Source organism: Kogia breviceps, chromosome 18 (assembly GCF_026419965.1).
Source record: "Kogia breviceps isolate mKogBre1 chromosome 18, mKogBre1 haplotype 1, whole genome shotgun sequence".
NCBI classification, from domain to species: Eukaryota; Metazoa; Chordata; class Mammalia; order Artiodactyla; family Physeteridae; genus Kogia; species Kogia breviceps.
In genome coordinates, this window is record NC_081327.1 from 2,183,350 (window position 1) to 2,196,692 (window position 13,343).

The 13,343-nt window shown below is 41.6% G+C and overlaps 1 protein-coding gene across 3 annotated transcripts in view; it reads left to right on the top strand.

The window, feature by feature from the left end:
* LOC131744802 (endothelial zinc finger protein induced by tumor necrosis factor alpha-like) overlaps positions 1–13,343 on the top strand; it is a 181,363-nt gene that overhangs the window by 95,218 nt on the left and 72,802 nt on the right. For all 3 annotated transcript variants that reach the window (XM_067020049.1, XM_067020044.1, XM_067020048.1), the window contains exons 5-6: positions 9,783–9,924; positions 11,357–12,126. The gene's annotated coding sequence lies outside the window, so the exon portion shown is untranslated. The remainder of the gene's footprint in view (positions 1–9,782; positions 9,925–11,356; positions 12,127–13,343) is intronic.

Sequence of the window (13,343 nt, forward strand, 5' to 3'; positions counted from 1 at the left end):
AGGGTGAGAGTGGGTCCGTTGGGCACGTTGTCTCCGTGTGACTGTCTCGCTGATTGCAGGTGAGTGTGTGTGACTGTGACTGGGCGCGCCGTGTTCGGTTCTCACCCGGTCGTTGAGTGTGTGACTGGGACCGTTAAACGCCAGGTACACGTTTGCGTGTGGCTGTGTAAAAGTGGTGTATGACAATTTTTCTCGTCTATTGTTAAATCACCTTTACCGTGGAGCAGCCATTTTATTGAAAGATTTGGAGGGAGGAAAACGCCCGAGAGTTCATTTGGTAACTAATTTTAAAACATTATGTCGAAATACTTGTAGATTATGAAGGAGAATGCAGAATCAGCAAAAATGTTTTAAAGGCGTTGTCAAGGAGTTTCCTGTTTTGAGATGACATTTTTCGGCTAAGGCCTCTAGTGCTACAACTTTGGTTTGTGAAAGCATGAGAAGCTCTGAACTTCACCCATCCCGGGACAGCGTGTTCCAGTATGGTCGGAAGTCCAATGTCCTGGTTGCCGGTTATACGTGGTCTGTGAATGAGGAAAGCATCCCTCCAAGGTGGTACATTTGTTCTTGACCCAGGCCCACAGTCCAGAGACCTTGTCTCTTGATTTCTCTTAGAACGTGTACCCTTGTGTCTCACTTTTTGAAACATTTTTTTGAGATCTGTGCACATCCATGTTGCTGCATGTCTGGAGGATGTCTTTTTCTCTAAATTAATTTAGAAATGTAATTTAAACCCAGTAAGAATACCAGTACTGTTTCTCCATGGGAAATAGACAAGTTGATGCTAAAGTTCAAATGAAAAAATAAACATACAAAAATAGCTAAGAATACTCTGAGAAAAGAAAGCTATGGTGTATGCTAACCTGATCAGATATTAAAGCATTCTAAAAACTTCTATAATTATACTTGCTGTGTGGTATTGGCTCATGAATTGTCAGGTGGAAGAGACTAGAAAGTCCAGAAATACCAAATACAGAGGGAAATTACTCTGTAGTAAAGGTGGCAAATCATTGGGATAATAATGAACTTTTTAATAAATAACCTTGTGGAATAATTGGATAGTCACTTGGAAAAAGATAGAATTGTATTTTATACTATTATAATAATCAATTATTATAATTATATTTATAACATATAATGATTGTATTATTGTATAATTATTATATAATTACTATACAATTTTATACATACCTCACATCATGCAAAAGAATAAACTCCAAATTGATCAGAGTTCTAAATTAAACCATGCAAATAGCAGACATGTACAGAGGTGAATTCTATTATAACCTGGATGTGTGGAAAAACTTTCTAATTTCGACTTAAAAATCCAGACTTAATAAAAGACTGCTGCACTTGAAGCATAAAACTAAAGCACTTATGTAAGGCAAATACACAACGAACAAAGGCAAAAGACAGATGGCAAAATCTTTACAACTTTATAAATCTCAGATAAGGAGCTAATATTCCTAATATATAAAGACAAAAAGCCAGAAAATGCAAGCAATCTCTGAAATCAACTTAGTAGATTGTTTTTCCTAATAGCTTTGGTGTAGTGATTTCGAAACTGTGTTGTGTGCATCATGGGATTGAGCAAATGAATAAATATATAGATTTGTTGGGAGCCAGTGTTTTACTGTGGGAAAAGAGCGATATAAATAAAGGATAATGGAAGGTAAGGAAGAACCCTGTGATGTTGGGTTGGTGTGAACTCATGATTAAAAGTGTGTCTGTGTACCTCACCCAGATCAGTGTTAACACCCATAGTGAGGGCATGCTGATATCATTTACTTTTGCTAAGATCTGATGGAAATGACAGTTTACCTCTATGGTCTTCCTCCCCAAAACGCATAATCCCAGTTTGGTGACAGAACATCAGACAAATGCCAGTTCAGGGACATTAGACAAAATACCTGACCCAAACTCCTCAAAACTATGAAGGTCATTGAAAACGAGGAAAGTCTGAGAAACCATCACAACTAAAAGAAGCCTAAGGGGACACAACTACATTAAAAATAATGTATCCTGAATGAGATCCTGGAACAGAAAATGGACATTAGATTAAAAACTAAGAAAAAATAAAGTGTGGACTTTAGTTAATAATAATGTATCAATGTTGGTTCGTTGTTAAACAAAAAAACAGACTAATAATGATAGGGGAAACTGGGTGCAGAGTATGTGGGAATCCTCTGTACTATCTTTGAAGTTTTTCTGTAAATCAAAAACTTCGAAAATAAAGTTTATTTAAATTAATTAGTCTTACCATTAGTTTAAAAAAAAGTATTTATGTGCTTATGTATTTTCTATTTGGTGAATGGGCCTGGAAGCAGTGATGCCTCAGTAGCAATAAGCAGACCTTGGTCTTTAAATACAATTCTCTAATAAAAGGAACCAAAGCTTCTTGGGGTAATGTCTGATTCCAGGACGATGGCAGGGAAAGTACAAGATGAGTATGGAATATCTTCTTGTGCCAAAAAGTAAGGAGATGCTCAAAAAATATCAGAGGATTCCCTGCTCACAACTGTGATGGTGTGATAGTACTAAACTAGGTAACATGTAGGAAACAAGTCTTTTCAGATATTGGACAACTGGTAGTGCAAGACTTTGATCTCCAAGAGAGGGCAGAATAAATGAGTTCCTACAGCTGCAATGGCTTTCTCCCTGGAGGCATATTCCAGACAATGCAGGAAGGAGGAACGCAAGCAGAGCTCAACAGATTTGCTAAAGTGAGACAAACAACAGAACTTGGGGAAACTGAAGTAACTGGAATTTGCCGAGCTGAGTGTGGAAGAGGAAGGAAGAGGAAGGAGGGAGATACTCTGAGAAAGAGCTCCAGAAATACGCATAGGAGTCTCCCTGAGTTTTTGGCTGAAAGCTAAGCTGCGCATAGATCTGTTTAAAGTGAAATTCGAGAACATGCAAAACTGTAGGGACAGAAAGTAGATCAGTGGTTGCTTTGCTCCAGGGGTCCAGGGGAAGTCAGAAAAGGAATAGCAGGGGAATTTGGGGGATGATGGAAACCTTCCATATCTTTATTGAGGAGATGATTGCATGGATGTATACGTTTGTCAACGCTCTTTGAAGTATATTCTTCAGGATGCAGCTTAAAGGGGGCTTCTGTGGGCAAAACCGGGACAATTTAAGCATCAATATAATTAGAGTAGCAGTATTACTCAAAATATTTTATATGTCCATACTAAAATAAATGATGAATTAATGAGATGAGAAAGAACTTACAGAATTCCAACTAGTAAATGTAGAAGGAATGATAGAGTTAGAAAATATCTTTCAACCATCATGGTAGTAATTGATTCAGGCAGAAATCTCATTGATTTATAAATCTGTTGCTAAAGATTGATGATGGGGGCTTCCCTGGTGGCGCAGTGGTTGAGAATCTGCCTGCCAATGCAGGGGACACGGGTTCGAGCCCTGGTCTGGGAAGATCCCACATACCGCGGAGCAACTAGGCCCGTGAGCCACAACTACTGAACCTGTGCGTCTGGAGCTTGTGCTCCACAACAAGAGAGGCCGCGACAGTGAGAGGCCCGCGCACCGCGATGAAGAGTGGCCCCTGCTCGCCGCAACTAGAGAAAGCCCTCGCACAGAAACGAAGACCCAACACAGCCTAAATAAATAAATAAATAAATTTAAAAAAATTTTTAAAAAAAGATTGATGATGAACAGGATATCTTTGTAGTCTCAGATTATCTCCCCACAGATAACTTGCTACAACAACAAAAATACTTTAGCGTGATCACAGGTAATCAGATGATTTGAATTTGCAACTGTCTTCTGGACTGTAGGTTCTCGAGGTGTGAAATTCAAACTTGCTGTGCTCAGTCACTTCTTGATTTAATATAGTAACCAGATCTTGTCTCTAAGATGTTGTTTTTGTTTATCATGAACTTTATACATTGATCTTTATTTTAAAAAATATTTCATTGATCTATCATGTTTTTTTATTTTTGGGTTTTTTTTTTTCGTGCCCCATTAAACGCTGTGCTTGAAGGAGTGCTTCACTCACCTCACTCTAGTTGTGGCCTTGGCTTAAGCATGTTTTGTGGGGGGGTGTGAGGAAGGGAAGAATGGAAGAACAGATGCGCTGCGGCATCTAAACTCTTACCCTATTCTCAGGTTCCTGTCCCTTCTGTTCTTCGAAAAAAGTTGTTTTCTTCTCACCTCTTTGAAAGACTCCTTGGCCTTTGAAAAGCTGTCTGATTCCAACAGTCCCAAATTAATCATTCTAAAAGCTGCGCTTTGTGCTTCACATATACTGACAGTGTAAAACAGATACTGTTTTCCTCATTTTGACTATGAAGTAAATGGAGATGGACAAAGGTTCAATGACTTGCTAAAGGACACAGAGCTGGTGGAGTGGAGGAGTTGGTATTTCCACCAAACCAGACCTTAACACCTGTGGGTGGAGGAGATGCTGCCTCTGCCTTCTGAGTGATGAGTGAGCCAGTTTGGTGGAACCTTGGAGAAAGCATCTTCAGAGACAGAAGACATTTGCTTCATGATGTCACAAAAGCCATGAGGCCTCTTGGAAACAGAACCAAAGAGACTGGAGCCCTGGACTCTGGGCTGGGACCTGAGAGAGACAGAGTGTGAGGGTGCCCAGAAGAGAAAGTCACTGGGCCATTCAGCCTTGTGCTGGTTATTCCAAGAAATAACCACAAAGGATAGGTTTCTGGTCAGGGCTGTAGGGTAGGTCAGGTGGGATTCCTGAGGCTGTGAGTGTCAGGCAGCTGGATGACCCAACTGGGAACAAATTTGAATGGAACCACAGAGTCATAACAAGGCTGAAGGTGAGGAGCCACAGGCACCCAAGTGGGGACAGGTTGTTTGTGGCCAGCCAGTATAACAGACCAGAGTCTTAACCTCTGTGGAGGTAAGATTGGGCGTTTGGTTTGCAATGTGATAGTTTGAAATGTCTGTTAGGTGTATAAGTAGAAATATTGACCATGACTTCAGGGGAGATGTCTGGACTGAAATCTTAAATTGAGAAATATTTTTATCGGGTAGCTATTTTGTATTCTGTTACATACTGAGGCATATCAGTTTTTCCCTTTCTACCTTTTATTTTGCTCAAAAGTTGTTTTCCTACTCCTAAATTATAAATGTCCATCTTTGTTTTTCTGTAGAACTTGATGGGAATATTTACAATGCATTTATTTCCATCTGTTTGGAATTTGTTATGCTGTAAAGTGTGATGAATCAAATGCTATCTGTAAAATCTGTACTTTGAAAATTTATTAAAGTTTTCTTCAGGACTGATTATCAACGATTAATTGTAAATATTACATGGTTATTTTAAAAGGATGACTAAAATTTTTCTTATAGTTCTTTTTCATCTCTTTTTCTTAATTTTAATACTCCTGTTATATTTTGGGTCATTTGAATTTATTTTTTTATTCTCTGATGTGGTCTTTCATAGTTTTAATTTATTTGATTTCTGTATTAGTTACCTGTTGTTGTATAGCAAATTACCCCAGAACTTAATGGCTTAAACAACAGTCAACATTTATAATCTCCCACAGTGTCTGTGAGTCAGGAATTTGGGAGCAGCTTAGCTGGCTGTAGTCAAGATGTCATTTAGGGCTTCAGTCAACTAAAGGCTGAACTGGGACCAGAATATCTGCTTCCAGGTGTCTCACTCATGTGGCTGGTAACTTGGTGCTGGCTTTGGGCAAAAGGCCCTAGTTCTGGGAATTGGCTGGCAGTCCAGTGATTAGAACTTCACACTTTCACTGCCAAGGATGCAGGTTCAATCCCTTGTAAAAAAAAAAAGGCCCCAGGGGCTTCCCTGGTGGCGCAGTGGTTGAGAATCCGCCTGCCGATGCAGGGGACACGGGTTCGTGCCCCGGTCCGGGAAGATCCTACATGCCGCAGAGAGGCTGGGCCCGTGAGCCATGGCCGCTGAGCCTGCGCGTCCGGAGCCTGTGCTCCGCAACGGGAGAGGCCACAACAGTGAGAGGCCCGCATATCACACACACACACACACACACACACAAAAAAAAAAAGGCCCCAGTTCTACTCCATGTGGGTCTCTCCATAGCGCTAAGTGTCTTTATGACATGGTGGCTAGATCACCCCTAGAATGAGTGATCCAGGAGCGGCAATGACTTTTATGACCAAGTGTTGATAAAAAAATTAACAGTTGATATAAGAAAGAAATGGAAAATTTTATTCAAGCCAACGTGAGGATTATAACTGGGGAGACACTCTTTCAGAAAGCTCTGAGGACTGTTCCACCCGTTAGAGGTCGAAGCACAGTTACGTAAATTTTTTGAGACAAAAGGTTATATGTATTATACATGTCATTATATCAGATGACAATGACTGCTTACACAATCCAGATCTACACGTACAAAGCAAGTCATCAGTCACGGGTCATCATGCCCCTTATAAGATCGAGAAGGAAGGCTCTCTCCTAAGGAGTTGTGACCCTTTATGAGATAAGGAAGGTTATCTCCTAAGGAGGTCTGGTTCATGCAGATGCACAATTCACCATAAGGGGGAGGGAGGAAGCCCAAATGGGCAAAGAAAAATTTTGTTTTTAAATTTTTCTTGGCTTGCCGTAAAACATGAATTTTTATTTCATCGGAAGTCACACACCACCATACATTGTTGGTCACGTAGACCAGTTCTGACTGAGTCAGTATGGGCAGAGACTACGCAAGGGTATCAATACTAGGAGGCACGTATCATTGAGGGCCATTTGGGAGGCTGCCTACCACAGTTTCTTTCAAGTGTTGACCTAAAAATGTACAACATGAGAGTTGTGAGTTTAAGTTTTATTCAGTCTTAACTGGATAGCCCGAGAGACACTCAGTAGCTCTGAGTGAACTCAGAGCTCCCAAGTGGTGTAGAGGAGGAGCCCCGGTATATGTATGATTTTGAGGGGCTAGGATATACGTGCAGTCAAGCATACATCCTGGTAAAAGATTACTGCTAATCCCAAGAACTGATAGCTCACGTAAATGATTTCAGTGCTTTTCTATGTATGGGAAGATGCAAGAGTCTGGGGTCGTTGAAATGCTTCCTGAGATACGCATCTTCACTGCCTTAAGGGCCTGTTTTGCCAGAGCACTGTCTCACACTGGTTTTCCATCCTCATTTCTCCTTGGGGCGCACTGTTGGTGGGTGACTGCAATGGGTTGAGACTTAACCCTTGTATAACTAGATGATGAGCGATACTCTTTGTTCCTTTTTTGTTCACACAAGAGTACATGAATGTCTTGATGCCTCTCCATTCTATCAGATCCACAGCTGCCTTGTCAACCACTTCCCAAGAGATCACCTTGTTCCAAAATACATGCATAGTAACTCTAGCTCTCCTCTTCTATAAACCCTCAGCTACATTCATGGTTTTGCTATATTCTTTCTCTCCATGATGGGACCTGCCATTATCACATGAATGAAATCAGCTGTGGGGAGGCCATGTCTTGCAGGGAATGTTTCTGGAACAAGGAATGGAAGAAACAACAGAGTGGATTCTAACCCTATCTTAGCTACTCCCTCCCTGTATGACCATGACCATGGACACCTCCCATAACTTTTCTGACATACAATCACTATAAAGAAGGAAACGAAACTCTGTGGGGTTTTTGGTTTGTATACTTTTGTTGTGTTTTCCTTTTTCATTAATAGCAGTTATTCAGAATTAACCCTGTGTTTTGCTGTTATTACTGACAACACTATATATGGTTCTCAGATTGCATCTCTCTCGCTGGTAGAAAATTCAAACATAGTTTCAGTATTTTAATATGTTAAATATATATTTATTTGTAAAGAAAGTTTTATAGGTAATACAAATTTGAGTCCTCTAATTATTTGAGAAGGTCTTTAATTTCCCTCAAATTGTCAAATATTTTATCTAGATCTCTTTTCATCTTTGGCTATTGTCTTCATAGCTTCTGTTATCTTTACATATGTCTATTCATTCTATGATTATATGAACAAATTTCAGAGGACTGTGTTTGTGTTTAAACCAGACTTATGGAATTGTGCAACTAAACCACCTGGCACCTCTGTCCACTTATACTAGAAACCTAGGTGGTATCCTTGACTCTTACCTCTCATTACCTTCCCTTCATCCAATCAGATGCCAAAGCCTACTGAGTCTACCTTCTAGATAGTGTTTTTTTTTTTTTCCTAGTGAGTAGATTTTATTTGCTCAGTCCTATAAATTGAATGCCCCCCCTACCCCTGCCCAAATTTATAAGTTGAAAGCTAGTCCTCAATGTTAAGGTATTTGGAGGTGGGGCCTTTGGGAGGTGATTAGGTAACGAGGGTGGAACCCTCATGAATGCGATTAGTGCCCTTAAAAAGGAGGCCCCTAAAGCTCCCCCACCCTTTCCATCATGTGAGGTTACTGTGAGAAGATGGCCGTCTATGAACCAGGAAGCTGGCCCTTACCACCTACCCAATGAGTCTCTTCCAGCTGGATGTTCATCTGTACCCTTTATCATACCCTTTTATAATAAATGGGTAAACGGTAAGTAAACTGTTTTCCTGAGTTCTGTGAGCCACTGTAGGAAATTAATCAAACTTGAGGAGGAGAGTCATGGAACCTCCAATTTATAGCTGATTGGTCAGAAACACAGGTGACAACTGGGGTTTGTGATTGGCAGTCTCATGGGACTGAACCCTTAATCTCTGGGGTTTGATGCTATCTCCAGGTGGATAGTGTCAGAATTGAGATAAGTTTCTAGGACACCCAGCTGGTGTTGCAGAATTGCTTGGTGTGTGTGGGGGGGGGGGGCACCCTCACACATCTATTGTCAGAAGTGTAGTGAAGTGTCCTTTGTGAGAAGAAAGGAGACACATAGGAGTGTAGGTTTTCTTTTCAACAACCTAACAAAACATGTAAGATGTATTTAAAGCAGGGCTAAGAGGGAAATTTAGAGCACTAAATGCTTAACATTAGAAATAAGTAAAGGTCTTAATTAATATTCTAAGTTCCTACATCAAGAAACTAGAAGGGCAAAAATAAACCCAAACCAAGCAGAAAGAAAGAAATAAAAGGGTTTTTTTTTTTTTTGTAGATATAAGATAAACTTTTCCTAAAACTTACATGGAAAGGCACAGGCTCTAAAATAGCTAAACAATCGATGAAGAATAGTGGGAGAACTCAACCCAATATCAGTGCTTAACTGTATTGCTACAGTAATCAATACACACATAGGTCAATGGAACAGAAGAGAGAAACCAGAAGTAAACCCTCACTGTATGCTGAACTTATTTTAACAATTTTATTGAACTTATAATTCACATACCATGAAGTTCACCTATTCAAAGTATACAATTCAATGGTATTTCAGTATATTCACAGGGTTATGTAACTATCACAATTAAATTTAAAACATTTTCATCACCACAAAATGAAACCCTCTATCTATTAGTGCTCATTCTTCGTCTCCTCCCAGCAGCCTAAAGCAACCACTAATTTACTTTCTGAAATTTGCCTAGTCTGGATATTTCAGATAAATAGACTCATACAATATGTAGTCTTTTGTGACGTCTGACTTCTTTCACATAGTGTGATGTTCAAGGTTCATCCATGTAGTGTGTGTATCCGTACTTCATTACTTTTATTACTTTCGATGGCTTAATAATATGGGCATTTGGGTTGTTTCCACTCTGGCTATTATGAATAGTGCTGCTATGAACAATTTGTGTACTATTTTTTGCATGCATGTATGTTTTCATTTTTCTTAGGTATACACCTAGGACTGAAATTGCTGGTTCATATAGTAACTCTATATCTTTATCTTTTTAAGGAACTTCTGGAATGTTTTTCCAAGGCAGCTGCTTCATTTTAAATTCCCATTAACAATGTATGAGGGGTTCCATTTCTCCACATCCTCACCAACACTTGTTATCTGACGTTTTGATTCTAGCCATCTTAATGGGTGTGAAGTGGTAAGTCATTTTGGTTTCGATTTGCATTTCCCCAAGGACTGATGATGCTGAGCATCTTTCTATGTGCTTTTGGACCTTCTGTTTATCTTCTTTGGAGAAATGTCTATTCAAATCCTTTGCCCATTTTTAAATTGTGTTAATTGTATTTTTATTAGTTAATTGTTAAGTATTCTTTACTATTCTGGATACAAGTCCTTGTCAGAACTGAATTTTTGATAAAGCTGCAAAAGCAATTTAATGGAGGAAGAACAGCATTTTCAACAAATAACGCTGGAGCCATTAGACATCCATAGCCACATAAGAAAAAAGAGAGAACTTTGACCTCACACCTCTTACAAACCTTAAAGTACAGACTTAAATTTGCTCCAGTACTAACCCATGAAAAAATAAATGTATCTTCATTGTGACAGTGAGGGAAAAATAAATGGTTCCTTCTGTCTCGGATTCCATATTCTATCTCTAATACTCAAGATTATGTACTTAGATTATTACATTAAATTTAGATATGTTAGGCAGACATCTGCTTGCTAATCGACTTGAAAATGATAAATGTGTTTTTTTATGCAAGTCACAGTAGAGTTTGATACAAGCTTTGTAAAGGGTTCTGTCAACAGAAGGAGCTTAAAAGGTAATGGTTGAAAATGAAAAATGTTATCACCTATCTTCAGGCTAAAGATGCCCAATTTCTTCATACATTTGTGAAATGTGGAAAAGGCTGCAAAAACCTGGACGTTTACTGATATGTCTTAACTTGCATAATGTTTGCGTGGTTTCAGAAAGCAAGAGGTAAGGTATCAGTCATAATTTCAACACTAAAACACAAAACCATCTAGTTTTTTGTGGATTGTGTTCCTTTTACTTTTTTATACATAGGAACAGTTTTCCAATTTTGCAATCTTAGTGTAATTGTAACAGCTCTGTTCCTCCTCAAAACAAAACTTAACCTAAGAAATATTTCTACAGGTTCCTTCATCATCACACGATTATTTTTGTTGTATAGTTTCAAACAGATGTAGTTACTTATTTCTCTATTTTTAGCCATGTTGTTTATAGTCAACATTTTATTACCATGTACAATGTTTCAGTCGCTTTGTGAATATAACATTTGCATTTTTACATTGCCTCAATATAAAAATTACCAGCTTATTTAATGCTTTTTGTCTTTGGTTACTTTGGTGAGACAAGTTACATTGAAGCTCTGCATCTTATAACCAATTTCTAGAGAGGTGAGGCATGAATGTCAGTTAGGACTAGAGATAGGAGTTTATGAAGTATTTTCAGACATAGGTTGAATAGGAACCAGAGGGTGTAACAAAGAACTAAGAACGGAAAGAATGATGTTCATACTCTGTTTTGCTTTTCTTTATAACGCGTATCAATTCACGGTATATATTAGTACCTTTTTTTTTCCTATTAAATTTCTCCCATATAGAATGTCAGCTCCACGGGTGGGGATTTTTGCACGTTCACAGTTGCGTCCCCAGCATCTACAACAGTGCTTGGCATACAGTAGGCGCTCAGTAAGTGGCGAATGAAAGGATAGGGAGGACGGAAGAACAGAAAAAGAAAGCAAAGAAAAATCCCGAGCACCTTATCTCTTAACTACGCCCGCATCCTTCCGGGATCCCCCGCTCCGGCGGGCCCCAGCCCTCACACCCAGCCTCGCCTTCTGCGTTTTTCCAGCACCAGGCCAGGAGCCCCACCTGCTGCGCCCGAGCGCGGGCCCAACCACCGCGCATGCGCGTCACGGCCGCTACTCGCGGCCGACGCGTGCACCGAGTCTGCACGCCTCCGCGACGCGAGCAAGTTGCACCTGCGCAGTTCGAGCCGGCCGATCCAGGTGCGGGCTGGATTCGGTGGCGGGGGCGGTGGGTCGCACGGCCTGAGAGGGCTGGGCGGGTGCGAGTTCTGGGTCGCAAGGTCGGGGGGTTACGACGCGAAAGGACGAGACAAGAAGCAGCTGTCGGCCCGGCCCCCGCGGCTAGCAGTCCCAGGATGCTCCGCTCCGCACCGCCCCTGGCCCCGGACTCCATTTCCCAGCAGCCACTGCGGCTGGCGCCGACAGCCTGCCCGAGCGCTTTGGCCCCTTTGTGAATCCGCCCTTCGGCCCCGAGATCGAGTCCACGCCCCGGCCGCAGAGCGCTTGGCTACCTGCCTCCGCGAACGGTGCAGAACGAAGTGCCGACTCTCGGGGAGAAGGCGGTGAGGAGCCCGGGGTGGGTGCGTGCGCCTGGGCAGGCCTGTCGGGCGGGAGCGGGCGTGTGAGGGGGCCTGTGACGGTGGGAGCCTGGGTCCGGTGTGTGTGACCGTGTTTGAACAGAGTGAAACCGTGTGACAGTGTGAGGCTGTGTGGGACCGAGGGGGAATGTGTGACAGGGTCTGAGATTGTGACAGTGAAACCGTGTCACTGTGTGTGAACAGTGTGACCGTGTATGGGACCGTGTGTTACAGTGTCACTGTGTGTGACCTTGTGTATGGGGCTCTGTGGGACGGTGTGTGAACAGAATTTGAGAATGTGTGTGACAATTTCTGTAACAGTGAACGTGCAAACTGTGTTCACGTGAGACTGCTTGGGATTGTGTGACCCTAGGAGTGACAGTATATGGCACCATGTGTCATCATGTCAGTGACTGTGTGACTCACTGCGAGGGGTGAGCAAGCTACAGCTCGGGAGCATGTCCACAGTCTGCCAGGGGAGCTGCCAGCATGAGGGATTGTGTGGTTTGTGTGGTGGCTGGGAGGCTGTGTGGATGTTTGGGAGGCCAGTGTGCTCCAGGATTTGGGAGACTGTTGTAGCGGGAAGACCGAGATTGAGATGAAGGGGAAGAGATGGAGTTTACGGAGAGGGGAAGAGAGCTGCAGAGGAGGAGATAAGCCTTGGGCCTGGAGAGCAGAAGACTGAGCTGCTGGACCTTAGTCCTCTCTGGCATAGAAGGTCTTTCTGTCCCTCTCCTGGTGAGGAATCGAAGAGAAAAAAGGACGGGGAGACCTACTGTGTGCTACTTATGAAAATAAATGATTGAATGATATTTATTGCACATAAAGGATGTCCAGGTACTGTGCTAAATGCTTGATGTGGATCATCTCATGACCCTCCCAACCGTTGATAGAGAGTAGGTACCACTCTGCTGATGAGGAAATTGAGGTTTGGAATAGAGGCTGCAGAGCCAGTTGAGTGGTGGATCAGATGTTTGAGCACTCTGATCCACAAACCTAGTTGTTCTTACCACTAAGTTATGTTGCTTCTGAGATAATTTCTTTACTCTCCAAGGCAGTGAAGTTTAGTGGAAAATAGTTAATGATTAAGGGTTTGCAGTGGCTGTTTCTGCATATCCCTCCCCCCAGCCCCTTCTGAGGAAATTTCTTAGGAAAGTTGAGAGATTGGTTTTCAGGTGCATTTTATTATAAGCCAGGACCAG